General features: G+C 43.5%; 1 protein-coding gene and 12 non-coding genes across 13 annotated transcripts in view; 7 read left to right on the top strand and 6 right to left on the bottom strand.

Moving 5' to 3' along the window:
• LOC114858575 (acid-sensing ion channel 1A-like) overlaps positions 1 to 26,782 on the top strand; it is a 196,032-nt gene that overhangs the window by 20,228 nt on the left and 149,022 nt on the right. The gene's annotated exons all lie outside the window — the stretch shown is intronic.
• Positions 15,776 to 15,848, bottom strand: trnar-ucg (transfer RNA arginine (anticodon UCG)). The gene has a single exon. It is a non-coding gene; the product is annotated as a tRNA-Arg (tRNA).
• Positions 15,975 to 16,048, top strand: trnai-aau (transfer RNA isoleucine (anticodon AAU)). The gene has a single exon. It is a non-coding gene; the product is annotated as a tRNA-Ile (tRNA).
• trnar-ucg (transfer RNA arginine (anticodon UCG)) lies at positions 17,997 to 18,069 on the bottom strand. The gene has a single exon. It is a non-coding gene; the product is annotated as a tRNA-Arg (tRNA).
• Positions 18,197 to 18,270, top strand: trnai-aau (transfer RNA isoleucine (anticodon AAU)). Its single transcript has one exon. It is a non-coding gene; the product is annotated as a tRNA-Ile (tRNA).
• On the top strand, positions 19,072 to 19,145 carry trnai-aau (transfer RNA isoleucine (anticodon AAU)). The gene has a single exon. It is a non-coding gene; the product is annotated as a tRNA-Ile (tRNA).
• On the top strand, positions 20,102 to 20,175 carry trnai-aau (transfer RNA isoleucine (anticodon AAU)). The gene has a single exon. It is a non-coding gene; the product is annotated as a tRNA-Ile (tRNA).
• Positions 20,777 to 20,849, bottom strand: trnar-ucg (transfer RNA arginine (anticodon UCG)). Its single transcript has one exon. It is a non-coding gene; the product is annotated as a tRNA-Arg (tRNA).
• trnar-ucg (transfer RNA arginine (anticodon UCG)) lies at positions 21,652 to 21,724 on the bottom strand. Its single transcript has one exon. It is a non-coding gene; the product is annotated as a tRNA-Arg (tRNA).
• On the top strand, positions 22,530 to 22,603 carry trnai-aau (transfer RNA isoleucine (anticodon AAU)). The gene has a single exon. It is a non-coding gene; the product is annotated as a tRNA-Ile (tRNA).
• trnai-aau (transfer RNA isoleucine (anticodon AAU)) lies at positions 23,560 to 23,633 on the top strand. Its single transcript has one exon. It is a non-coding gene; the product is annotated as a tRNA-Ile (tRNA).
• On the bottom strand, positions 24,236 to 24,308 carry trnar-ucg (transfer RNA arginine (anticodon UCG)). Its single transcript has one exon. It is a non-coding gene; the product is annotated as a tRNA-Arg (tRNA).
• Positions 25,592 to 25,664, bottom strand: trnar-ucg (transfer RNA arginine (anticodon UCG)). Its single transcript has one exon. It is a non-coding gene; the product is annotated as a tRNA-Arg (tRNA).

Here is a 26,782-nt window from a genome sequence, read left to right as displayed (position 1 = left end):
GTCACAGGGGAAAAGGGAAGAGGGAGAACCCAAATGCTGCACCCCAACTCAGAGCTGAAATTAGCAATATATTTATTAAATATTCAATACTAAATCATAAACTCACCGCAAAGCAGGACTAAAGCCAGAGCTAAAAATCACTGCTATGCAGGAAAACAACTACAAACTAAATACATCTCTGCACTACCGACCAAACTAATTTACTAAACACAGAATGACACCAAAACGGACAGGAACCCTAATGACAGACAAATTCTACATCTCAAACTCTGCAACTGCCGTGCTTGCAACACACCAGCAAAAACTGAACAAAAGGGCAAGGTTTAAAGACCACGTGTGTATGAAATCAAACTACTGTATATTTCGCCGTATAAGACGCACTTTTTTTCCCCAAAACTGAAGGGGAAAAGTTGGTGCGTCTTATACGGCGAATGCGGAGATCCGGAGCGCGGTCACCGCCATAAGAAAGGCCACGTCTTGTCTTGTTATTGTTTTTTTTTTTTGTTTTTTTTACTGATCCGAAAAAGATCTGATCTGTGACTCCTGATGCGTGGAACGTTCTGAACCGTGAGTTCTTTCACTTTCACTGTTTACTGACTTTACTGACTGTTCATGTTACATGTTTGGCATACAATTGTTCTTAAACTGCTGTTAATATACAGTTGATATAAAATATTTTACTACAGTATTTGGTTCAGAATCTTTTTTTTCTAGATTTTCCTTCTTTAAAATTGGGTGCGTCTTATATGGCGAAAAATACGGTAATTACACAGCACAGACAGAAAACATAACAGCTTAAAAACCAAGAGAGACATTAAGAAAAGCAAAACAACAAAAAAGCGCCTCTAGTGGCGTGAAGTGCTGATTGTCACAATAGCAGCGTACTGTACATGCAGATGGAGAAGCCTAGAACATTTCCCTGAATGATGCCTGACGTCTGCAATTTTTTTTAAATGTAGATTTCTGGAGAACATTACAGTTAAAGTTGGCCATATATTACCTACTGTCTAACATTATACAGATGTTTGACGATTAATAAAAAACTTTCCTTAAGCAAAAACATTGAACACATTCTAGTTTGATATAATTTAATAAATATAATAATAATAATAATAAAATATTTATAATAATATATATAATAAAGTCCCACATCTGGGAATTTCTCTTGTTAAGCAGCTCACAAAAGAATTATCATTTACGAACTGAAGTGGTACTGTCACGGAACGGCAGAGAAAGGACCCAAATGCGCAGTGCAAACGCAGCAGACGGGCGGTATAATCAAAGTGGTGTTTAATGCGAGAATCCAGGTCACAGAAGGTCCAAGTCATACACAGGTAAGCACGGTATAGCAGCACACAAGGGAGAAGCGTAATCGGGTCCGGAAACAGGCGTGGGTCAATACCAAAAAGGCTCAGATCTTACAACTAGAATCGGCAGGTTTAAAACAGGTCCAGAAACAGGCTGGGTTCAGCAACAGATAAAGACTTACAAAACCGGTCGGGATCAGACGAGAACGGTGGTCAGAGGTACGGAACTGGGTCAACAACGGAATAAGTCGAGCTCGAGAATGCTGGAATATGAGGTAATAGAATCAACGATCTGGCGAGGTACTGGTGTGAGAAGGGGTGGTTAAATGCAAGGTGAGTGATTACTGATGAAGTGCAGGTGTGTACAATGACCGGGTGAAGCAGGAACAGCTGTGACGTGACGTAAACCGGAAGTGAAGCTAGAACAGAAACTGGGAGACTACCAAAATAAAACAGGAAATGGAAACCCAAAACATGAATATATGGCTGATGAACAGAGTCCTTACAAAATAAAACCGAAAACAGAACCAGAACCTGACAAGTACGAACAAACGGACTTGAACTGGTTCTACTTACTAGGACAGAAGGACACAAAGATAACGCTCACTTTTTTTATTATCAAAGGCCCACTTTCTGGTTGTTTGGGGGTGGCTACCTGCTGCACACACTCCATTTGAGCAGCAGAAGGGGGGGGGGGGGGGGGGGGGGGGGGGGGGGGGGGGGGGGGGGGGGGGGCGGGGGGGGGGGGGGGGGGGGGGGGGGGGGGGGGGGGGGGGGGGGGGGGGGCTGATAAGCGCCTGACAAGTGCCTCTTGAATGCCAGAAAATGGCCTGTTAACACTAATATTAATTAATAAGCAATTTTAATAGCAATTTTTAACCTCTCCATCTGTAAAATAATAATATGCACCCACATAGTGCTTTTTAAACAAGCCATTACACCCAACTACACTCAGACGAGAGTAGTCAAACAAAATAATGACAAGGTCATGATTTTTACTGATGCTCTTGAATAGTCAGAGAATGTCAGTGTGATAAGGGTGGGCAGCAATTTAATATACAGTAATAGAGCAATATACTGTATATATAAAACACTCTATTCTCACCCTCCGCGGGTGGTCTCATCCACTTTCCAAGCTCGGGTCCTCTACCAGAGGCCAGGGAGCTTGAGGGTTCTGTGCAGTATCCTTGCTGTTCCTAGGACTGCACTTTTCTGGACTGAGATTTCGGATGTTTTTCCAGGGATCTGTTGTAGCCACTCCTCCAGTTTGGGGGTCACAGCCCCTAGTGCTCCGATCACCACAGGCACCACTGTGGCCTTCACCTTCCAAGCCTTCTCCAGTTCTTCTCTGAGCCCTTGGTATTTCTCTAGTTTCTCATGTTCCTTTTTCCTGATGTTGCCATCGCTTGGTATTGCCACATCCACCACTACGGCTTTCCTCTGCTCTTTATCCACCAACACAATGTCTGGTTGGTTCGCCATTACCATTCTGTCAGTCTGGATCTGGAAGTCCCACAGGATCTTGGCTCGCTCGTTCTCTACCACCTTGGGAGGTGTTTCCCACTTTGACCTTGGGGTTTCCAGTCCATACTCCGCGCAGATGTTCCTGTATACTATGCCAGCCACTTGGTTATGGCGTTCCATGTATGCTTTGCCTGCCAGCATCTTACACCCTGCAGTTATGTGCTGGGGGCCTCTTTGCACAGTCTACACCTTGGGTCTTGTCTGGTGTGGTAGATATGGGCCTCTATGGCTCTGGTGCTCAGGGCCTGCTCCTGTGGAGCCAGGATGAGTGCCTCTGTGCTGTCCTTCAGCCCAGCCCTTTCAAGCCATTGGTAGGATTTGTTGAGATCAGCCACTTGAGTTATGTTCCGGTGGTACATCCCGTGCAAGGGCTTGTCCTCCCATGATTGTCCCTCTTCCAGCATCTCATCCTCTGTTCCCCACTGCCTGAGACATTCACTCAGCACGTCAATCTGTCGGGGCCTTATCCTTGATGTACTTATGGATCTTGGATGTTTCATCCTGGATAGTGGCTCTCACGCTCACTAGTCCTCGGCCTCCTTCCTTGCGGCTAGCGTACAGTCTCAGGGTGCTGGATTTGGGGTGGAACCCTCCATGCATGGTGAGGAGCTTTCGTGTCTTAACATCTGTGGTCTGTATCTCTTCCTTTGGCCACCTTATTATTCCCGCAGGGTATCTGATCACTGGCAGAGCGTAGCTGTTTATTGCCCGGGATTTGTTTCTTGCCATTGAGCTGGCTTCTTAGGACTTGCCTTACTCGTTGGAGGTATTTGGCTGTTGCCGCATTCCTTGTTGCCTGTTCAAGGTTGCTGTTTGCCTGTGGTATTCCAAGGTACTTGTAATTGTCCTCAATGTCTGCTATTGTTCCTTCTGGGAGTGAGACCCCTCCTGTGTGGATTACCTTGCCTCTCTTTGTCACCATCCTCCCACATTTCTCGAGTCCGAATGACATCCCGATGTCCGAGCTGTAGATCCTGGTGGTGTGGATCAGCGAGTCGATGTCTCGCTCACTCTTGGCGTACAGCTTGATGTCATCCATGTAGAGGAGCTGACTTATGGTGGCCCCGTTCCGGAGTCGGTATCCATAGCCAGTCTTGTTTATTATTTGGCTGAGGGGGTTCAGACCTATGCAGAACAGCAGTGGGGACAGTGCATCTCCTTGGTATATGCAACATTTGATGGATACTTGGGCAAGTGGCTTCCCATTGGCTTCAAGGGTGGTTCTCCACAACCTCATCGAGTTTGCAATGAAGGCCCTTAGAGTTCTGTTGATGTTGTACAGCTCCAAGCATTCAGTGATCCATGTGTGTGGCATTGAGTCATAGGCTTTCTTGTAGTCAATCCAGGCTGTGCACAGGTTGGTGTGTCGCACTCTGCAGTCTTGGGCGACTGTTCTGTCTACCAGGAGTTGGTGTTTGGCTCCTCTGGTATCCTTACTAATGCCCTTCTGTGCTTCGCTCATGTATTGACTCATGTGCCCACTTATCTTAGCTGCGATGATGCCTGACATGAGCTTCCATGTTGTGGAGAGACAGGTTATTGGCCGGTAGTTGGATGGGATTGTACCCTTTGAGGGATCCTTCATTATCAGGATCGTTCGCCCTTCGGTTAGCCATTCAGGGTGAGTCCCATCCCTTAGCAGCTGGTTCATTTGTGCTGCCAGGCGCTCATGAATTGCAGTGAGCTTCTTTAGCCAGTAGGCGTGGATCATGTCAGGGCCAGGTGCTGTCCAGTTTTTCATAGCTGAGACTCTTTGTTGGATGTCTGCCACTGTGATAGTCACTGGATTCTGTTGAGGGAGGTTGCTGTGATCTTCCCTCAGATCCACCAGCCACTGTGCATTGCTGTTGTGTGATGCCTCCCTCTCCCATATCCCTTTCCAGTACTGTTCAGTTTCCAGCCTTGGTGGGTCTGCTCTGCTGTTATTACCCTGCCATTGAGAGTACACTTTCGCGGGGTTGTGTTGCGAACAGCCGGTTTATTCGTCTGGCTTCGTTGTCTCTGATGTATCTCTTTAGGCGGCTGGCCAAGGCTTGTAGCCTTTGCTTGGCAGTTTCGAGTGCTTCAGGTATGGTCATCTGGCTGTACCTCTTGGGCATGATCTTATCTTTCAGGTCAGTCGCTGCCTCGTTCAGCGTATCTGTGCTTATTGGGGCTTTGTACCCAATTTCCGATTGGGGAGATGGTGGAACCTCCCCTCTGACCTGGCGTTCTGGCTCCCCCTTGCTGTAGCATTTGTGTTGTATCTCATCAATCTCAAGTTGTGATAGCAGTTGCCGTTTGTGGATATTGGAACACTGAGCTACTAGTTGCTTCGCAGTCAGTCTTGAATGTGGGTTTCTCCGTTCCCATTCACCGCACATTCTTTGCATGTAACCCCTCTGACTAGGGTTACTTGAGTAGTAGCATTCCAACAGAGCCTTTTTTCGCCAGAGCCTAATATATATATATAGCAGTTGCCGTTTGTGGATATTGGAACACTGAGCTACTAGTTGCTTCGCAGTCAGTCTTGAATGTGGGTTTCTCCGTTCCCATTCACCGCACATTCTTTGCATGTAACCCCTCTGACTAGGGTTACTTGAGTAGTAGTATATATATATAGCTCGCTGGATAGCTCAATCGGTAAAGTCACAGGACTTGCATGCGGGGGGTTCCCGGTTCGTATCCCCGTTAGGGCGAAGTGAAGTGCAAGACCCTTCAAGCTACCGCCTACCTCATATCATGAGAGACAATGAACCACATGAGATACCGGCTCAGACGTCGCCCGGTCTAACAAGGTCTGCCAGACCAGAGCACCTTGACCATACCTGAAGCACTCGAAACTGCCAAGCAAAGGTTACAAGCCTTGGCCTGCCGCCTAAAGAGATACACCAGAGCTAACGAAGCCAGACGAATAAACCGGCTGTTCGCAACACAACCTGCGAAAGTGTACTCTCAATGGCAGGGGTAATAACAACAGAGCAGACCCACCAAGGCTGGAAACTGAACAGTACTGGAAGGGTATATGGGAAAGGGAGGCGTGGTGGATCTGAGGGAAGATCACAGCAACCTCCCTCAACAGAATCCAGTGACTATCACAGTGGCAGACATCCAACATAGAGTCTCAGGTATGAAAAACTGGACAGCACCTGGCCCTGACATGATCCACGCCTACTGGCTAAAGAAGCTCACTGCAATCCATGAGCGCCTGGCAGCACAAATGAACCAGCTGCTAAGGGATGGGACTCACCCTGAATGGCTAACCGAAGGGCGAACGATCCTGATAATGAAGGATCCCTCAAAGGGTACAGTCCCATCCAACTACCGGCCAATAACCTGTCTCTCCACAACATGGAAGCTCATGTCAGGCATCATCGCAGCTAAGATAAGTGGGCACATGAGTCAATACATGAGCGAAGCACAGAAGGGCATTGATAAGGATACCAGAGGAGCCAAACACCAACTCCTGGTAGACAGAACAGTCGCCCAAGACTGCAGAATGCGACACACCAACCTGTGCACAGCCTGGATCGACTACAAGAAAGCCTATGACTCAATGCCACACACATGGATCACTGAATGCTTGGAGCTGTACAACATCAACAGAACTCTAAGGGCCTTCATTGCAAACTCGATGAGGTTGTGGAGAACCACCCTTGAAGCCAATGGGAAGCCACTTGCCCAAGTATCCATCAAATGTTGCATATACCAAGGAGATGCCTGTCCCCACTGCTGTTCTGCATAGGTCTGAACCCCCTCAGCCAAAAATAATAAACAAGACTGGCTATGGATACCGACTCCGGAACGGGGCCACCATAAGTCAGCTCCTCTACATGGATGACATCAAGCTGTACGCCAGAGTGAGCGGACATCGACTCGCTGATCCACACACCAGGATCTACAGCTCGGACATCGGGGATGTCATTCGGACTCGAGAAATGTGGGAGGATTGGTGACAAAGAGAGGCAAGGTAATCCACACAGAAGGGGTCTCACTCCCAGAAGGAACAATAGCAGACATTGAGGACAATTACAATACCTTGGAATACCACAGGCAAACAGCAACCTTGAACAGGCAACAAGGAAGCGGCAACAGCCAAATACCTCCAACGAGTAAGCAAGTCCTAAGAAGCCAGCTCAAATGGCAAGAACAAATCCCAGGCAATAAACAGCTACGCCCTGCCAGTGATCAGATACCCTGCGGGAATAATAAGGTGCCAAAGGAAGAGATACAGACCACAGATGTTAAGACACGAAGCTTCCTCACCATGCATGGAGGGTTTCCACCCAAATCCAGCACCCTGAGACTGTACGCTAGCCGCAAAGGAAGGAGGCCGAGGACTAGTGAGCTGAGAGCCACTATCCAGGATGAAACATCCAAGATCCATAAGTACATCAAGGATAAGGCCCCGACAGATGACGTGCGAGTGAATGTCTCAGGCAGTGGAGAACAAGAGGATGAGATGCTGGAAGAGGGGACCATCATGGAGGACAAGCCCTTGCACGGGATGTACCACCGGAACTAACTGAAGTGGCTGATCTCAACAAATCCTACCAATGGCTTGAAAGGGCTGGGCTGAAGGACAGCACAGAGGCACTCATCCTGGCCGCACAGGAGCAGGCCCTGAGCACCAGAGCCATAGAGGGCCCAGATCTACCACACCAGACAAGACCCAAGGTGTAGCTGTGCAAAGAGGCCCCAGAGACGGTCCAGCACATAACTGCAGGGTGTAAGATGGCTGGCAGGCAAAGCATACTGGAACGCCATAAACAAGTGGCTGGCATAGTATACAGGAACATCTGCGCGGAGTATGGACTGGAAAACCCCAAGGTCAAAGTGGGAAACACCTCCCAAGGTGGTAGAGGAACGAGCGAGCCAAGATCCTGTGGGACTTCCAGATCCAGACTGACAGAATGTAATGGCGAACCACCAGACATTGTGTGGGTGGATAAGAGCAGAGAAAAGCCGTAGTGGTGGATGTGGCAATACCAAGCGATGGTCAACATCAGGAAAAAGGAACATGAGAAACTAGAGAAAGTACCAAGGGCTCAGAGAAGAACTGGAGAAGGCTTGGAAGGTGAAGGCCACAGTGGTGCCTGTGGTGATTGGAGCACTAGGGGCTGTGACCCCCAAACTGGAGGAGTGGCTACGACAGATCCCTGGAAAAACATCCGAAATCTCAGTCCAGAAAAAGTGCAACCCTAGGAACAGCAAGGATACTGCGCAGAACCCTCAAGCTCCCTGGCCTACTGGTAGAGGACCCAAGCTTGGAAAGTGGATATATATATATATATATATATATCTATATATATATCTATATATATATATATATATATATATATATATATATAATATATAATATATATATATATATACTGTATTTCAAAATAGTTGTGGCAGTTTGCAAGATGAAAGGACTTTAAAATACTGACATGCATTTACACTCCTACTCCTTTACGTCCTGTCCTGAGTTTCACCCGCTTCAGTTTAACAGAAGTCTGTCATGCATTTGTAAAATTTCAATATGCAGAAGCTGCCTCCAGTCAAAGGGCTGTGAGTTTCTGTCTTGATTTGTGCAGCACTAAGGCACTCATAAAGCCATCATTTGATTGCCCTGTTTTTAAAAGAAGATGCCATCGACTTAAAACATGCTACTCATTAGTTACTCTTTAGACCTGGGTGGTTCCTCCAGACAAACAAAGTGAATTCAGAATTTATCTTCTTTTTTGATGGTTTGCCTTCTAGATATAAAGTATTTATGCTTGTTAAATGAACAAGTCAAATAAAATCACCAGTCTACAGTAGCATCTGTGTGCAGGTTTATAGCAAATTTTTCTGTTTAAAGAATATTTAGCATCCTGTCAACCATTTATTCAGGTTACCATGGCAACTTCACCCTGTTAAGAGGTGGTGGATATGACCCGTAACTTTTACAGACACTACTCACATGCACACTCACATAAGCCCAGCATGATTTAGAACAGAACCTATTCTAGTTTACTAATCATAATGCATTGCACGAAAGCTGAAAGCTTTTTTTCTTGTTTGATAAGAAATCCATAATAGACATTCTGGAGAGAAAAACTGTAGAAATAATTTATGAAAACCATTCATTTACAGATGCAAATCAATTTCCACAAATGGAATCATAATATCCATTTGTCAAGATTGGTGTGCCTCTGTTTATAATTGTTCTCCCCTGTACTGCATCAGTCTACTCCTCCTTTCAGCAGCTTCCAATTATTTTGGAAGCATCTGAAAGGAAGAGTAGACTGATAGAACAGCTCAGATGGTTCTGACATTTTCAATTTTTTAAACAGGCATCCATATGCAGCAGGAGTGCTATTTTCTACCCCTTTGTTAGGTAGCTTTCACATTTCCAGTTGTAAGATTCCAGTCATGACCTTCTTGGTGATTGATTTGACACTGCAGATGAAATTGTTGGGTCTGAATGTGTGACTTTCTTTATGGCTAACATTACTAGAGCAATTAAACATTTAATGAGGCATTAATTGTTACCCGCATGCTTATCCATTCAGCTGTGCCCGACCAGGTCCTGTGGGAATAGGCCCGGCCACCAGGTGCTCGCATGTGAGCCCCAACTCCGGGCCTCGCTTCAGGATGGGGCTGCGCCAGACCGGGGCCTCCTTTTGTCCTTGGTACTAGTCCTTGGTATTATAATTGATTTGATGATTTTTTAAAATTATTTTCATAATTTTATTTTGAGGTCAGGTTGCTCCTTGTCTGGTACAGTAGAGTAAGTGAAGAACTAAACTCTATTATAATCTAAAAACGTGGGATTCATGCCTCTATCAACCTTGTTTTCCAGCTGCACTGACTGAAAACATATTGCCTTTTTTTGTCCATCATGGGGGAGTTTGTGAACCACTTTGGCCTATCACCTTAAACTTGTTATGGAAAAAAAATCATCACAATGCAATTTGTTGACTGGACATTATACTTCTTTTTTTCTGCGTGAGTTGCACTTGCCTATGGTGCATCAGTGGCGTGTTAAATTGAACTTTGATTGAACTTTGGGCATAAATCACCACTACAGACCAGTCAGATAACACAATTTCTAAATCATCTAGTATCTAAATCCAGCATTTTGTAAATGTCTCCTCCTTCAGCCATTGTGGGTTGGAAAACAAGAACAAACCTTTGCAGAGTGCCAGCTTTCAAGCACTTAAGACTGATTATCCAATCAATGGTCATCTACATGTCATGTTCAGCATAATCGAGATCTGATAGGCTATTTCAGCTGTCTATGTTCATTCACTTATGGCACACAGGAGCCTGCTCTGCTCTAAAGGCCTCAGACAGCGTTCACATAACCTGATAAAAATTTACACACACATACGCACACACAGTGTAAGGGAAATGTCAAAAGATTTTTTTAAACATTGTACACAGTACAAAAAAAACAGGCTCATTGTGCTTCAACGAACAATATCTATAAAATCTATATTTCTTCAGGGTCTACAGAGTAGAACATAGAATTTGCTCAAGAGAAGCCAACAACAAGGAAACACTGTTGCACCTGCAATAAAGTACCATTATTAAAACTTCCTTTTATTTGAAATCCCACTATTGTTTAATGAGTTTCACCCAGGTATTCTTTAGTATCTCTAATTCTAATTCTAACTCTAATTCTAATTCTAATTCTAACCCTAATTCTAATATATTGTTGGACTTGTCAACCTCTAAGTGTCTGTTATGGCTGTTAACGTCTCCTGGCCTGACCCTTGTTGTCTTTTTAAGGTTGAGCAGGTACAGGTAGTTAGGGTGAGAGAGCTGCATGTCTGGGACTCAGACTTGCTTACATCCACTATTTCCAAAATAAATTAATTGCTTAGTGTTGAGCAACAGCCTGACAGCCTGAGAAAATATAAAGCCTCAGCAGATTTCTCTCAGCACATTGTGAAATTTGTCACATGGAGGAGGGTTCACTCTAGGGTAAGAGCTGCAGGGTCTTTTTTCCCTCCTAACAGTTTCACCCTCCCTCTAAACTGCATCAAAAAGGGACAGTAGTCCCTGTATTAAACGCATTCATAACTGAGGTTCATAACTGAGGTTCATCTCCCCCCCGTCTCTATTAATAATCCAAATCACTAAGCATCCACATTTAGACATTTTAGGTATTATATGAAAATGTTTTTTGGATTTCCCACCTTACTGCTGAAGGAGTGATGACAACTCATCATTATCCATAGCATATTGTTAGACATGCGCCAAAGAAATTTAATATTTAAATATTCTATTAATCTCATGTGGATATACAGACTGACATGAACCATTACAACGAATCAATTGTCATTTGCAGCTAACTTTTTATCTTGGTTCATGCAGGCAGATGGAGATTCTCTCATCATTTAAATTGATGACTGAAATTACCCATTATCATTAGGCCCCACACAGGCCTATTAGTTAGCCATGATATAGGAACATACTGGACTGTACTTGTACACCGATAATAATAATAATAATAATAATGTCACATTTTGGAACACAATAAATGCACAATGAAAACATATTGGGGAACTTTTAGAACATTTTCTTTAAAAGTCTCACTAATTATCAAAATAAATACTTTCACTTCCCAGCCGTCTGGTGAAAGGCAGCTTGGGCTGCACGATTTGTTCATCGTTTTGTTCATCGTTCACATCTCGGGCTCTGTAGCGAGCAGCAAGCACTACAGTTCGTTTGCGTTTTGTTCATACAGATCCTTACAGTACATTTGTTTGTTCATTTGTCATGTGGCCGCTACCGAGTGGCTGTCACCCTGTTGACAGGGAAGATGCAGGACATAACTAATCACTTTATTTTGGTGTGTATTTCCTTTCTTAGGTTTTTTTATATGGTTTGATTTGCTTGTGGCATTTTGTGTATTATAACTTGTCCGCTGATGCAAAACCATAATGTGTGATCCTGAAATTATGGAGAGGCGTCTCATTTAATGTTGAGAAACGAATTTGAAACTAAACCTCTACAAAAAGCTTGTCCAACAAATGATTCATAATCCATCCATCCATTTTCATCCGCTTATCCGGGGCCGGGTCGCGGGGGCAGCAGTCTAAGCAGAGAGTTCCAGACTTCCCTCTCCCCGGACACTTCCTCCAGCTCTTCCGGTGGGACCCCAAGACGTTCCCAGGCCAGCCGAGAGACGTAGTCTCTCCAGCGAGTCCTAGGTCTTCCTCGGGGCCTCCTACCGGTGGGACATGCCCGGAACACCTCCCCAGGGAGGCGTCCAGGAGGCATCCGAACTAGATGCCCGAGCCACCTCAGCTGGCTCCTCTCGATGTGGAGGAGCAGCGACTCTACTCCGAGCTCCTCCCGGGTGACAGAGCTCCTCACCTTATCTCTAAGGGAGCGCCCAGCCACCCTGCGGAGGAAGCTCATTTCAGCCGCTTGTATCCGTGACCTTGCCCTTTCGGTCATGACCCAAAGCTCATGACCATAGGTGAGGGTAGGAACGTAGATTGACCGGTAAATTGAGAGCTTTGCCTTTCGGCTCAGCTCCCTCTTCACCACGATGGACCGATACACCGACCGCATTACTGCAGCCGCCGCACCAATCCGTCTGTCAAACTCACGCTCCCTCCTTCCCTCACTCGTGAACAAGACCCCAAGATACTTAAACTCCTCCACTTGAGGCAGGAACTCTTCTCCAACCTGGAGAGAGCAAACCACCTTTTTCCGGTCGAGAACCATGGCCTCAGATTTGGAGGAACTGATTCTCATCCCAGCCGCTTCACACTCAGCTGCAAACCGCACCAGCGCACGCTGGAGGTCCTGGCCTGATGAAGCCAACAGGACAACATCATCTGCAAAAAGCAGAGATGCAATCCTGTGGTCCCCAAACCAGACCCCCTCCGGCCCCTGGCTGCGCCTAGAAATTCTGTCCATAAAAATAATGAACAGAACCGGTGACAAAGGGCAGCCCTGCCGAAGTCCAACATGCACCGGGAACAGGTCTGACTTATTGCTGGCAATGCGAACCAAGCTCCTGCTCCGGTTGTACAGAGACCGAACAGCCCTTAGCAAAGGGCCCTGGACTCCATACTCCCGGAGCACCCCCCACAGGATGTCACGAGGGACGCGGTCGAATGCCTTCTCCAGATCCACAAAGCACATGTAGACTGGTTGGGCAAACTCCCACAAACCCTCAAGCACCCTGCTGAGGGTATAAAGCTGGTCCAGCGTTCCACGACCAGGCCGAAAACCACATTGTTCCTCCTGTATCCGAGGTTCGACTATCGGCCGAATTCTCCTCTCCAGTACCCTGGCATAGACTTTCCCAGGGAGGCTGAGAAGTGTGATCCCCCTATAGTTGGAACACACTCTCCTGTCCCCCTTTTGTAAAGAGGGACAACCACCCCGGTTGTCCAGTCCAGAGGAACTGTCCCCCTCCTCCACGCGATGCTGCAGAGGCGTGTCACCCAAGACAGCCCCACAACATCCAGAGACTTGAGGTACTCAGGACGGATCTCATCCACCCCCGCTGCTCTGCCACCGAGGAGCTTACTAACTACCTCGGTGACCTCAGCCTGGGTGATGGGCGAGTCCGCCTCTGAGTCCCCTGCCTCTGCTTCCTCAGCAGAAGGCATGTCGGAGGGGTTGAGGAGATCCTCAAAGTACTCCTTCCACCGTCCGATAACATCCCCAGTTGAGGTCAACAGCTCCCCACCTCCACTGAAAACAGAGTTGGTAAAGAACTGCTTCCCCCTCCTGAGGCGCCGGACGGTTTGCCAGAATCTCTTTGAGGCCGAGCGATAGTCCTCCTCCATGGCCTCCCCGAACTCCTCCCAAGCCCGAGTTTTTGCCTCCGCAACTTATTCATAATAATTGCAAGAACCTGATAGTCAATGATACTAAGAATAATTGAACCTACTGGGAGAGTGATTTCATAAAAAGAGAAACAACATCAGTTGAGTTCAATAAGACTGCTAACCACAAATAGACCTGAACCCTTAAACTTCTGTTACGAAATCAGGCTCCTTATCCATTAGGCCACGTGGTCACAATCCCTTCTCAGTGAACTGGGGGACTAAATCTTTCGTGGTACTCTTGATGGAAAAGCCTTTTTATGCATTTAGGCACTGTTTATTGTTTTAAAAGCAACACATATATGATCTAAATCTGGCCGGTTAGCTCAGCTGGTTAGAGCATGGTGCTAATAAAACCAAGGCCATGGGTTCAACCCCCATACTAGCCTTCGACTATTACAAATGCATATTTGTTTTGCCAGCAATGATGAGCTGTGTTGTTTGTCGATGCTCGGGGTGTAAGATAGGTCTGCTTTAGATCATCAGAAGACAGACATCTGCTTGTGGCATTTCTGGAACATAGATCAGCTGGAATCAGGCAGAAAAGGTTTCACAATAGCTGTAGGTAATTTATTTGCTTAAATCTGATGTTGTGATCCTAACATTAGGGAGAGGTGTCTGATTTGAGGTTGAGAAACGGTTTTGAAACCAAACCTCTACAAAAATCTTGTCCAACAAATGATTCATAATAATGGCAACACCCTGATAGTCAATGATAATAAGAATAATTGAACATACTGGGACAGTGATTTCATACAAAGAGAAACAACATCTGTTGAGTTCAATAAGACTGCTAACTGCGAAGGGACTTGAACCCTTATTCTTCTAATCCGAAGTCAGATGCCTTATCCATTTGGCCACGTGGTCACAAAAAGCACCCTTCTCAGTGAACTGGGGGACTAGATCTTTCGTGGTACTCTTGATGGATAAGCCTTTTTTATGCATTTAGGCACTTTTATTGTTTTAAAAGCAACATATGTATGATCAAAATGTGGCCGGTTAGCTCAGCTGGTTAGAGCGTGGTGCTAATAAGGCCATGGGTTCAACCCCCATACTGGCCATCTACTGTTGCTAATGCACATTTGTTTTGCCAGCAATGATGAGCCGTGTTGTTTGTCGGTGCTCAGGCTGTAAGATAGGTCTGCTTTAGATCATCAGAAGACAGACATCTGCTTGTGGCATTTCTGGAACATAGATCAGCTGGAATCAGGCAGAAAATGTTTCACAATAGCTGTAGGTAATTTATTTGCTTAAATCTGATGTTGTGATCCTAACATTAGGGAGAGGTGTCTGATTTGAGGTTGAGAAACGGTTTTGAAACCAAACCTCTACAAAAATCTTGTCCAACAAATGATTCATAATAATGGCAACACCCTGATAGTCAATGATACTAAGAATAATTGAACATACTGGGACAGTGATTTCATACAAAGAGAAACAACATCTGTTGAGTTCAATAAGACTGCTAACTGCGAAGGGACTTGAACCCTTATTCTTCTAATCCGAAGTCAGATGCCTTATCCATTTGGCCAAGTGGTCAAAAAAAGCACCCTTCTCAGTGAACTGGGGGACTAGATCTTTCGTGGTACTCTTGATGGATAAGCCTTTTTTATGCATTTAGGCACTTTTTATTGTTTTAAAAGCAACATATGTATGATCAAAATTTGGCCGGTTAGCTCAGCTGGTTAGACTGTGGTGCTAATAAGGCCATGGGTTCAACCCCCATACTGGCCATCTACTGTTGCTAATGCACATTTGTTTTGCCAGCAATGATGAGCCGTGGTGTTTGTCGGTGCTCAGGCTGTAAGATAGGTCTGCTTTAGATCATCAGAAGACAGACATCTGCTTGTGGCATTTCTGGAATATAGATCAGCTGGAATCAGGCAGAAAATGTTTCACAACAGCTGTAGGCAATTTATTTGCTTAAATCTGATGTTGTGATCCTAACCTTAGGGAGAGGTGTCTGATTTGAGGTTGAGAAACGGTTTTGAAACCAAACCTCTACAAAAATCTTGTCCAACAAATGATTCATAATAATGGCAACACCCTGATAGTCAATGATACTAACAATAATTAAACATACTGGGACAGTGATTTGATACAAAGAGAAACAACATCTGTTGAGTTCAATGAGACTGCTAACCACGAAGGGACTTGAACCCTTAATCTTCTGATCCGAAGTCAGACGCCTTATCCATTAGGCCACGTGGTCACAAAAGGCACCCTTCTCAGTGAACTGGGGGACTAGATCTTTCGTGGTACTCTTGATGGATAAGCCTTTTTTATGCATTTAGGAACTGTTCATTGTTTCAAAAGCAACATAAATATAATCAAACGTGGCCGGTTAGCTCAGCTGGTTAGAGCGTGGTGCTAATAACGCCAAGGCCATGGGTTCAACCCCCATACTGGCCATCTACTCGCAAACGCACATTTGTTTTGCCAGCAATGATGAGCCGTGTTGTTTGTCGATGCTCGGGCTGTAAGATAGGTCTTCTTTAGATCATTAGAAGACAGACATCTGCTTTTGGCATTTCTAGAATATAGATCAACTCGAATCAGGTAGAAAATTTTTCACAACAGCTCTAGACAATTTTTTGCTTAATTTACTCTTTACTATTGCAAGCACATATTTCTTTTGCCAGCAATGATGAGATCTGTTGTTTCTTGATGTTCGGGGTGTAAGATAGGTCTGCTTTAGATCATCAGAAGACAGACATCTGCTTGTGGCATTTCTGGAATACAGATCAGCTGGAATCAGGCAGAAATGTTTCACAATAGCTGTAGGTAATTTATTTGCTTAAATCTGATGTTGTGATCCTAACATTAGGGAGAGGTGTCTGATTTGAGGTTGAGAAACGGTTTTGAAACCAAACCTCTACCAAAATCTTGTCCAACAAATGATTCATAATAATGGCAACACCTTGATAGTCAATGATACTAAGAATAATTGAACATACTGGGACAGTGATTTCATACAAAGAGAAACAACATCTGTTGAGTTCAATAAGACTGCTAACTGCGAAGGGACTTGAACCCTTATTCTTCTAATCCGAAGTCAGATGCCTTAACCATTTGGCCACGTGGTCACAAAAAGCACCCTTCTCAGTGAACTGGGGGACTAGATCTTTCGTGGTACTCTTGATGGATAAGCCTTTTTTATGCATTTAGGCACTTTTTATTGTTTTAAAAGCAACATATGTATGATCAAAATGTGGCCGGTTAGCTCAGCTGGTTAGAGCGTGGTGCTAATAAGGCCATGGGTTCAACCCCCATACTGGCCATCTACTGTTGCTAATGCACATTTGTTTTGCCAGCAATGATGAGCCGTGTTGTTTGTCGGTGCTCAGGCTGTAAGATAGGTCTGCTTTAGATCATCAGAAGACAGACATCTGCTTGTGGCATTTCTGGAACATAGATCAGCTGGAATCAGGCAGAAAATGTTTCACAATAGCTGTAGGTAATTTATTTGCTTAAATCTGATGTTGTGATCCTAACATTAGGGAGAGGGTGTCTGATTTGAGGTTGAGAAACGGTTTTGAAACCAAACCTCTACAAAAATCTTGTCCAACAAATGATTCATAATAATGGCAACACCCTGATAGTCAATGATACTAAGAATAATTGAACATACTGGGACAGTGATTTCATACAAAGAGAAACAACATCTGTTGAGTTCAATAAGACTGCTAACTGCGAAGGGACTTGAACCCTTATTCTTCTAATCCGAAGTCAGATGCCTTATCCATTTGGCCACGTGGTCACAAAAAGCACCCTTCTCAGTGAACTGGGGGACTAGATCTTTCGTGGTACTCTTGATGGATAAGCCTTTTTTATGCATTTAGGCACTTTTTATTGTTTTAAAAGCAACATATGTATGATCAAAATTTGGCCGGTTAGCTCAGCTGGTTAGACTGTGGTGCTAATAAGGCCATGGGTTCAACCCCCATACTGGCCATCTACTGTTGCTAATGCACATTTGTTTTGCCAGCAATGATGAGCCGTGTTGTTTGTCGGTGCTCAGGCTGTAAGATAGGTCTGCTTTAGATCATCAGAAGACAGACATCTGCTTGTTGCATTTATGGAATATAGATCAGCTGGAATCAGGCAGAAAATGTTTCACAACAGCTGTAGGCAATTTATTTGCTTAAATCTGATGTTGTGATCCTAACATTAGGGAGAGGTGTCTGATTTGAGGTTGAGAAACGGTTTTGAAACCAAACCTCTACAAAAATCTTGTCCAACAAATGATTCATAATAATGGCAACACCCTGATAGTCAATGATACTAAGAATAATTAAACATACTGGGACAGTGATTTCATACAAAGAGAAACAACATCTGTTGAGTTCAATGAGACTGCTAACCACGAAGGGACTTGAACCCTTAATCTTCTGATCCGAAGTCAGACGCCTTATCCATTAGGCCACGTGGTCACGAAAGGCACCCTTCTCAGTGAACTGGGGGACTAGATCTTTCGTGGTACTCTTGATGGATAAGCCTTTTTTATGCATTTAGGAACTGTTTATTGTTTCAAAAGCAACATAAATATAATCAAAACATGGCCGGTTAGCTCAGCTGGTTAGAGCGTGGTGCTAATAACGCCAAGGCCATGGGTTCAACCCCCATACTGGCCATCTACTCGCAAACGCACATTTGTTTTGCCAGCAATGATGAGCCGTGTTGTTTGTCGATGCTCGGGCTGTAAGATAGGTCTTCTTTAGATCATTAGAAGACAGACATCTGCTTTTGGCATTTCTAGAATATAGATCAACTCGAATCAGGTAGAAAATTTTTCACAACAGCTCTAGACAATTTTTTGCTTAATTTACTCTTTACTATTGCAAGCACATATTTCTTTTGCCAGCAATGATGAGATCTGTTGTTTCTTGATGTTCGGGGTGTAAGATAGGTCTGCTTTAGATCATCAGAAGACAGACATCTGCTTGTGGCATTTATGGAATATAGATCAGCTGGAATCAGGTAGAAAATGTTTCACAACAGCTCTAGGCAATTTTTTTGCTTAAATCTGATGTTGTGATCCTAACATTAGGGAGAGGTGTCTGATTTGAGGTTGAGAAATGGTTTTGAAACCAAACCTCTACAAAAATCTTGTCCAACAAATGATTCATCATAATGGCAACACCCTGATAGTCAATGATACTAAGAATAATTGAACATACTGGGACAGTGTTTTCATACAAAGAGAAACAACATCTGTTGAGTTCAATAAGACTGCTAACCACGAATGGACTTGAACCCTTAATATTCTGATCTGAAGTCAGACGCCTTATCCATTAGGCCACGTGGTCACGAAAAGCCCCCTTCTCAGTGAACTGGGGGAGTAGATCTTTTGTGGTACTCTTGATGGATAAGCCTTTTTTATGCATTTAGGCACTTTTTATTGTTTTAAAAGCAACATATGTATGATCAAATGTGGCCGGTTAGCTCAGCTGGTTAGAGTGTGGTGCTAATAACGCCAAGGCCATGGGTTCAACCCCCATACTGGCCATCTACTGTTGCAAATGCACATTTGTTTTGCCAGCAATGATGAGCCGTGTTGTTTGTCGGTGCTCAGGCTGTAAGATAGGTCTGCTTTAGATCATCAGAAGACAGACATCTGCTTGTGGCATTTGACGCCTTATCCATTTGGCCACGTGGTCACCAAAGGCACCCTTCTCAGTGAACTGGGGGACTAGATCTTTCGTGGTACTCTTGATGGATAAGCCTTTTTTATGCATTTAGGAACTGTTTATTGTTTCAAAAGCAACATATATATAATCAAAATGTGGCCGGTTAGCACAGCTGGTTAGAGCGTGGTGCTAATAACGCCAAGGCCATGGGTTTAACCCCCATACTGGCCATCTACTGTTGCAAGTGAGCATTTGTTTTGCCAGCAATGATGAGCCGTGTTGTTTGTCGGTGCTCAGGCTGTAAGATAGGTCTGCTTTAGATCATCAGAAGACAGACATCTGCTTGTGGCATTTCTGGATTATAGATCAGCTGGAATCAGGCAGAAAATGTTTCACAACAGCTGTAGGCAATTTATTTGCTTAAATCTGATGTTGTGATCCTAACATTAGGGAGAGGTGTCTGATTTGAGGTTGAGAAACGGTTTTGAAACCAAACCTCTACAAAAATCTTGTCCAACAAATGATTCATAATAATGGCAACACCCTGATAGTCAATGATACTAAGAATAATTGAATATACTGGGACAGTGATTTCATACAAAGAGAATCAACATCTGTTGAGTTCAATAAGACTGCTAACCACGAATGGACTTGAACCCTTAATATTCTGATCTGAAGTCAGACGCCTTATCCATTAGGCCATGTGGTCACGAAAAGCACCCTTCTCAGTGAACTGGGGGAGTAGATCTTTTGTGGTACTCTTGATGGATAACCCTTTTTTATGCATTTAGGAACTGTTCATTGTTTCAAAAGCAACATAAATATAATCAAACGTGGCCGGTTAGCTCAGCTGGTTAGAGCGTGGTGCTAATAACGCCAAGGCCATGGGTTCAACCCCCATACTGGCTATCTACTAGCAAACGCACATTTGTTTTGCCAGCAATGATGAGCCGTGTTGTTTGTCGATGCTCGGGCTGTAAGATAGGTCTTCTTTAGATCATTAGAAGACAGACATCTGCTTTTGGCATTTCTAGAATATAGATCAACTCGAATCAGGTAGAAAATTTTTCACAACAGCTCTAGACAATTTTTTGCTTAATTTACTCTTTACTATTGCAAGCACATATTTCTTTTGCCAGCAATGATGAGATCTGTTGTTTCTTGATGTTCGGGGTGTAAGATAGGTCTGCTTTAGATCATCAGAAGACAGACATCTGCTTGTGGCATTTCTGGAATATAGATCAGCTGGAATCAGGCAGAAATGTTTCACAACAGCTGTAGGCAATTTATTTGCTTAAATCTGATGTTGTGATCCTAACATTAGGGAGAGGTGTCTGATTTGAGGTTGAGAAACGGTTTTGAAACCAAACCTCTCCAAAAATCTTGTTCAACAAATGATTCATAATAATGGCAACACCCTGATAGTCAATGATACTAAGAATAATTAAACATACTGGGACAGTGATTTCATACAAAGAGAAACAACATCTGTTGAGTTCAATGAGACTGCTAACCACGAAGGGACTTGAACCCTTAATCTTCTGATCCGAAGTCAGACGCCTTATCCATTAGGCCACATGGTCACGAAAGGCACCCTTCTCAGTGAACTGGGGGACTAGATCTTTCGTGGTACTCTTGATGGATAAGCCTTTTTTATGCATTTAGGCACTGTTTATTGTTTCAAAAGCAACATATATATGATCAATACGTGTCCTGTTAGCTCAGCTGGTTAGAGCGTGGTGCTAATAACGCCAAGGCCATGGGTTCAACCCCCATACTGGCCATCTACTCGCAAACGCACATTTGTTTTGCCAGCAATGATGAGCCGTGTTGTTTGTCGATGCTCGGGCTGTAAGATAGGTCTTCTTTAGATCATTAGAAGACAGACATCTGCTTTTGGCATTTCTAGAATATAGATCAACTCGAATCAGGTAGAAAATTTTTCACAACAGCTCTAGACAATTTTTTGCTTAATTTACTCTTTACTATTGCAAGCACATATTTCTTTTGCCAGCAATGATGAGATCTGTTGTTTCTTGATGTTCGGGGTGTAAGATAGGTCTGCTTTAGATCATCAGAAGACAGACATCTGCTTGTGGCATTTCTGGAATATAGATCAGCTGGAATCAGGCAGAAATGTTTCACAACAGCTGTAGGCAATTTATTTGCTTAAATCTGATGTTGTGATCCTAACATTAGGGAGAGGTGTCTGATTTGAGGTTGAGAAACGGTTTTGAAACCAAACCTCTACAAAAATCTTGTTCAACAAATGATTCATAATAATGGCAACACCCTGATAGTCAATGATACTAAGAATAATTAAACATACTGGGACAGTGATTTCATACAAAGAGAAACAACATCTGTTGAGTTCAATGAGACTGCTAACCACGAAGGGACTTGAACCCTTAATCTTCTGATCCGAAGTCTGACGCCTTATCCATTAGGCCACGTGGTCACGAAAGGCACCCTTCTCAGTGAACTGGGGGACTAGATCTTTCGTGGTACTCTTGATGGATAAGCCTTTTTTATGCATTTAGGCACTGTTTATTGTTTCAAAAGCAACATATATATGATCAATACGTGTCCTGTTAGCTCAGCTGGTTAGAGCGTGGTTCTAATAACGCCAAGGCCATGGGTTCAACCCCCATACTGGCCATCTACTGTTGCAAATGCGCATTTGTTTTGCCAGCAATGATGAGCCGTGGTGTTTGTCGGTGCTCAGGCTGTAAGATAGGTCTGCTTTAGATCATCAGAAGACAGACATCTGCTTGTGGCATTTCTGGAATATAGATCAGCTGGAATCAGGCAGAAAATGTTTCACAACAGCTGTAGGCAATTTATTTGCTTAAATCTGATGTTGTGATCCTAACATTAGGGAGAGGTGTCTGATTTGAGGTTGAGAAACGGTTTTGAAACCAAACCTCTACAAAAATCTTGTCCAACAAATGATTCATAATAATGGCAAATCCCTGATAGTCAATGATACTAAGAATAATTGAATATACTGGGACAGTGATTTCATACAAAGAGAATCAACATCTGTTGAGTTCAATAAGACTGCTAACCACGAATGGACTTGAACCCTTAATATTCTGATCTGAAGTCAGACGCCTTATCCATTAGGCCATGTGGTCACGAAAAGCACCCTTCTCAGTGAACTGGGGGAGTAGATCTTTTGTGGTACTCTTGATGGATAAGCCTTTTTTATGCATTTAGGCACTTTTTATTGTTTTAAAAGCAACATATGTATGATCAAATGTGGCCGGTTAGCTCAGCTGGTTAGAGTGTGGTGCTAATAACGCCAAGGCCATGGGTTCAACCCCCATACTGGCCATCTACTGTTGCAAATGCACATTTGTTTTGCCAGCAATGATGAGCCGTGTTGTTTGTCGGTGCTCAGGCTGTAAGATAGGTCTGCTTTAGATCATCAGAAGACAGACATCTGCTTGTGGCATTTGACGCCTTATCCATTTGGCCACGTGGTCACCAAAGGCACCCTTCTCAGTGAACTGGGGGACTAGATCTTTCGTGGTACTCTTGATGGATAAGCCTTTTTTATGCATTTAGGAACTGTTTATTGTTTCAAAAGCAACATATATATAATCAAAATGTGGCCGGTTAGCTCAGCTGGTTAGAGCGTGGTGCTAATAACGCCAAGGCCATGGGTTTAACCCCCATACTGGCCATCTACTGTTGCAAGTGAGCATTTGTTTTGCCAGCAATGATGAGCCGTGTTGTTTGTCGGTGCTCAGGCTGTAAGATAGGTCTGCTTTAGATCATCAGAAGACAGACATCTGCTTGTGGCATTTCTGGATTATAGATCAGCTGGAATCAGGCAGAAAATGTTTCACAACAGCTGTAGGCAATTTATTTGCTTAAATCTGATGTTGTGATCCTAACATTAGGGAGAGGTGTCTGATTTGAGGTTGAGAAACGGTTTTGAAACCAAACCTCTACAAAAATCTTGTCCAACAAATGATTCATAATAATGGCAACACCCTGATAGTCAATGATACTAAGAATAATTGAATATACTGGGACAGTGATTTCATACAAAGAGAATCAACATCTGTTGAGTTCAATAAGACTGCTAACCACGAATGGACTTGAACCCTTAATATTCTGATCTGAAGTCAGACGCCTTATCCATTAGGCCATGTGGTCACGAAAAGCACCCTTCTCAGTGAACTGGGGGAGTAGATCTTTTGTGGTACTCTTGATGGATAACCCTTTTTTATGCATTTAGGAACTGTTCATTGTTTCAAAAGCAACATAAATATAATCAAACGTGGCCGGTTAGCTCAGCTGGTTAGAGCGTGGTGCTAATAACGCCAAGGCCATGGGTTCAACCCCCATACTGGCCATCTACTCGCAAACGCACATTTGTTTTGCCAGCAATGATGAGCCGTGTTGTTTGTCAATGCTCGGGCTGTAAGATAGGTCTTCTTTAGATCATTAGAAGACAGACATCTGCTTTTGGCATTTCTAGAATATAGATCAACTCGAATCAGGTAGACAATTTTTCACAACAGCTCTAGACAATTTTTTGCTTAATTTACTCTTTACCATTGCAAGCACATATTTCTTTTGCCAGCAATGATGAGATCTGTTGTTTTTTGATGTTCGGGGTGTAAGATAGGTCTCCTTTAGATCATCAGAAGACAGACATCTGCTTGTGGCATTTCTGGAATATAGATCAGCTGGAATCAGGCAGAAAATGTTTCACAACAGCTGTAGGCAATTTATTTTCTTAAATCTGATGTTGTGATCCTAACATTATGGAGAGGTGTCTGATTTGAGGTTGAGAAACGGTTTTGAAACCAAACCTCTACAAAAATCTTGTCCAACAAATGATTCATAATAATGGCAAAACCCTGATAGTCAATGATACTAAGAATAATTGAACATACTGGGACAGTGATTTCATACAAAGAGAAACAACATCTGTTGAGTTCAATGAGACTGCTAACCACGAAGGGACTTGAACCCTTAATCTTCTGATCCGAAGTCAGACGCCTTATCCATTTGGCCACGTGGTCACCAAAGGCACCCTTCTCAGTGAACTGGGGGACTAGATCTTTCGTGGTACTCTTGATGGATAAGCCTTTTTTATGCATTTAGGCACTTTTTATTGTTTTAAAAGCAACATATGTATGATAAAATGTGGCCGGTTAGCTCAGCTGGTTAGAGTGTGGTGCTAATAACGCCAAGGCTATGGGTTCAACCCCCATACTGGCCATCTACTGTTGCAAATGCGCATTTGTTTTGCCAGCAATGATGAGCCGTGGTGTTTGTCGGTGCTCAGGCTGTAAGATAGGTCTGCTTTAGATCATCAGAAGACAGACATCTGCTTGTGGCATTTCTGGAATATAGATCAGCTGGAATCAGGCAGAAAATGTTTCACAACAGCTGTAGGCAATTTATTTGCTTAAATCTGATGTTGTGATCCTAACATTAGGGAGAGGTGTCTGATTTGAGGTTGAGAAACGGTTTTGAAACCAAACCTCTACAAAAATCTTGTCCAACAAATGATTCATAATAATGGCAAATCCCTGATAGTCAATGATACTAAGAATAATTGAATATACTGGGACAGTGATTTCATACAAAGAGAATCAACATCTGTTGAGTTCAATAAGACTGCTAACCACGAATGGACTTGAACCCTTAATATTCTGATCTGAAGTCAGACGCCTTATCCATTAGGCCATGTGGTCACGAAAAGCACCCTTCTCAGTGAACTGGGGGAGTAGATCTTTTGTGGTACTCTTGATGGATAACCCTTTTTTATGCATTTAGGCACTTTTTATTGTTTTAAAAGCAACATATGTATGATCAAATGTGGCCGGTTAGCTCAGCTGGTTACACTGTGGTGCTAATAACGCCAAGTCCATGGGTTCAACCCCCATACTGGCCATCTACTGTTGCAAATGCGCATTTGTTTTGCCAGCAATGATGAGCCGTGTTGTTTGTCGATGCTCGGGCTGTAAGATAGGTCTTCTTTAGATCATCAGAAGACAGACATCTGCTTGTGGCATTTCTGGAATATAGATCAGCTGGAATCAGGCAGAAAATGTTTCACAACAGCTGTAGGCAATTTATTTGCTTAAATCTGATGTTGTGATCCTAACCTTAGGGAGAGGTGTCTGATTTGAGGTTGAGAAACGGTTTTGAAACCAAACCTCTACAAAAATCTTGTCCAACAAATGATTCATAATAATGGCAACACCCTGATAGTCAATGATACTAACAATAATTAAACATACTGGGACAGTGATTTCATACAAAGAGAAACAACATCTGTTGAGTTCAATGAGACTGCTAACCACGAAGGGACTTGAACCCTTAATCTTCTGATCCGAAGTCAGACGCCTTATCCATTAGGCCACGTGGTCACAAAAGGCACCATTCTCAGTGAACTGGGGGACTAGATCTTTCGTGGTACTCTTGATGGATAAGCCTTTTTTATGCATTTAGGAACTGTTCATTGTTTCAAAAGCAACATATATATGATCTAAATCTGGCTGGTTAGCTCAGCTGGTTAGAGCATGGTGCTAATAAAACCAAGGCCATGGGTTCAACCCCCATACTAGCCTTCGACTATTACAAATGCATATTTGTTTTGCCAGCAATGATGAGCTGTGTTGTTTGTCAATGCTCGGGGTGTGAGATAGGTCTGCTTTAGATCATCAGAAGACAGACATCTGCTTGTGGCATTTCTGGAACATAGATCAGCTGGAGTCAGGCAGAAAATGTTTCACAATAGCTGTAGGTAATTTATTTGCTTAAATCTGATGTTGTGATCCTAACATTAGGGAGAGGTGTCTGATTTAAGGTTGAGAAACGGTTTTGAAACCAAACCTCTACAAAAATCTTGTCCAACAAATGATTCATAATAATGGCAACACCCTGATAGTCAATGATACTAAGAATAATTGAACATACTGGGACAGTGATTTCATACAAAGAGAAACAACATCTGTTGAGTTCAATAAGACTGCTAACTGCGAAGGGACTTGAACCCTTATTCTTCTAATCCGAAGTCAGATGCCTTAACCATTTGGCCACGTGGTCACAAAAAGCACCCTTCTCAGTGAACTGGGGGACTAGATCTTTCGTGGTACTCTTGATGGATAAGCCTTTTTTATGCATTTAGGCACTTTTTATTGTTTTAAAAGCAACATATGTATGATCAAAATGTGGCCGGTTAGCTCAGCTGTTTAGAGCGTGGTGCTAATAAGGCCATGGGTTCAACCCCCATACTGGCCATCTACTGTTGCTAATGCACATTTGTTTTGCCAGCAATGATGAGCCGTGTTGTTTGTCGGTGCTCAGGCTGTAAGATAGGTCTGCTTTAGATCATCAGAAGACAGACATCTGCTTGTGGCATTTCTGGAACATAGATCAGCTGGAATCAGGCAGAAAATGTTTCACAATAGCTGTAGGTAATTTATTTGCTTAAATCTGATGTTGTGATCCTAACATTAGGGAGAGGTGTCTGATTTGAGGTTGA

The sequence above is a fragment of the Betta splendens genome, chromosome 7 (assembly GCF_900634795.4).
Source record: "Betta splendens chromosome 7, fBetSpl5.4, whole genome shotgun sequence".
Classification (NCBI taxonomy): domain Eukaryota; kingdom Metazoa; phylum Chordata; class Actinopteri; order Anabantiformes; family Osphronemidae; genus Betta; species Betta splendens.
This window is presented reverse-complemented; position numbering and strand designations above follow the sequence as displayed.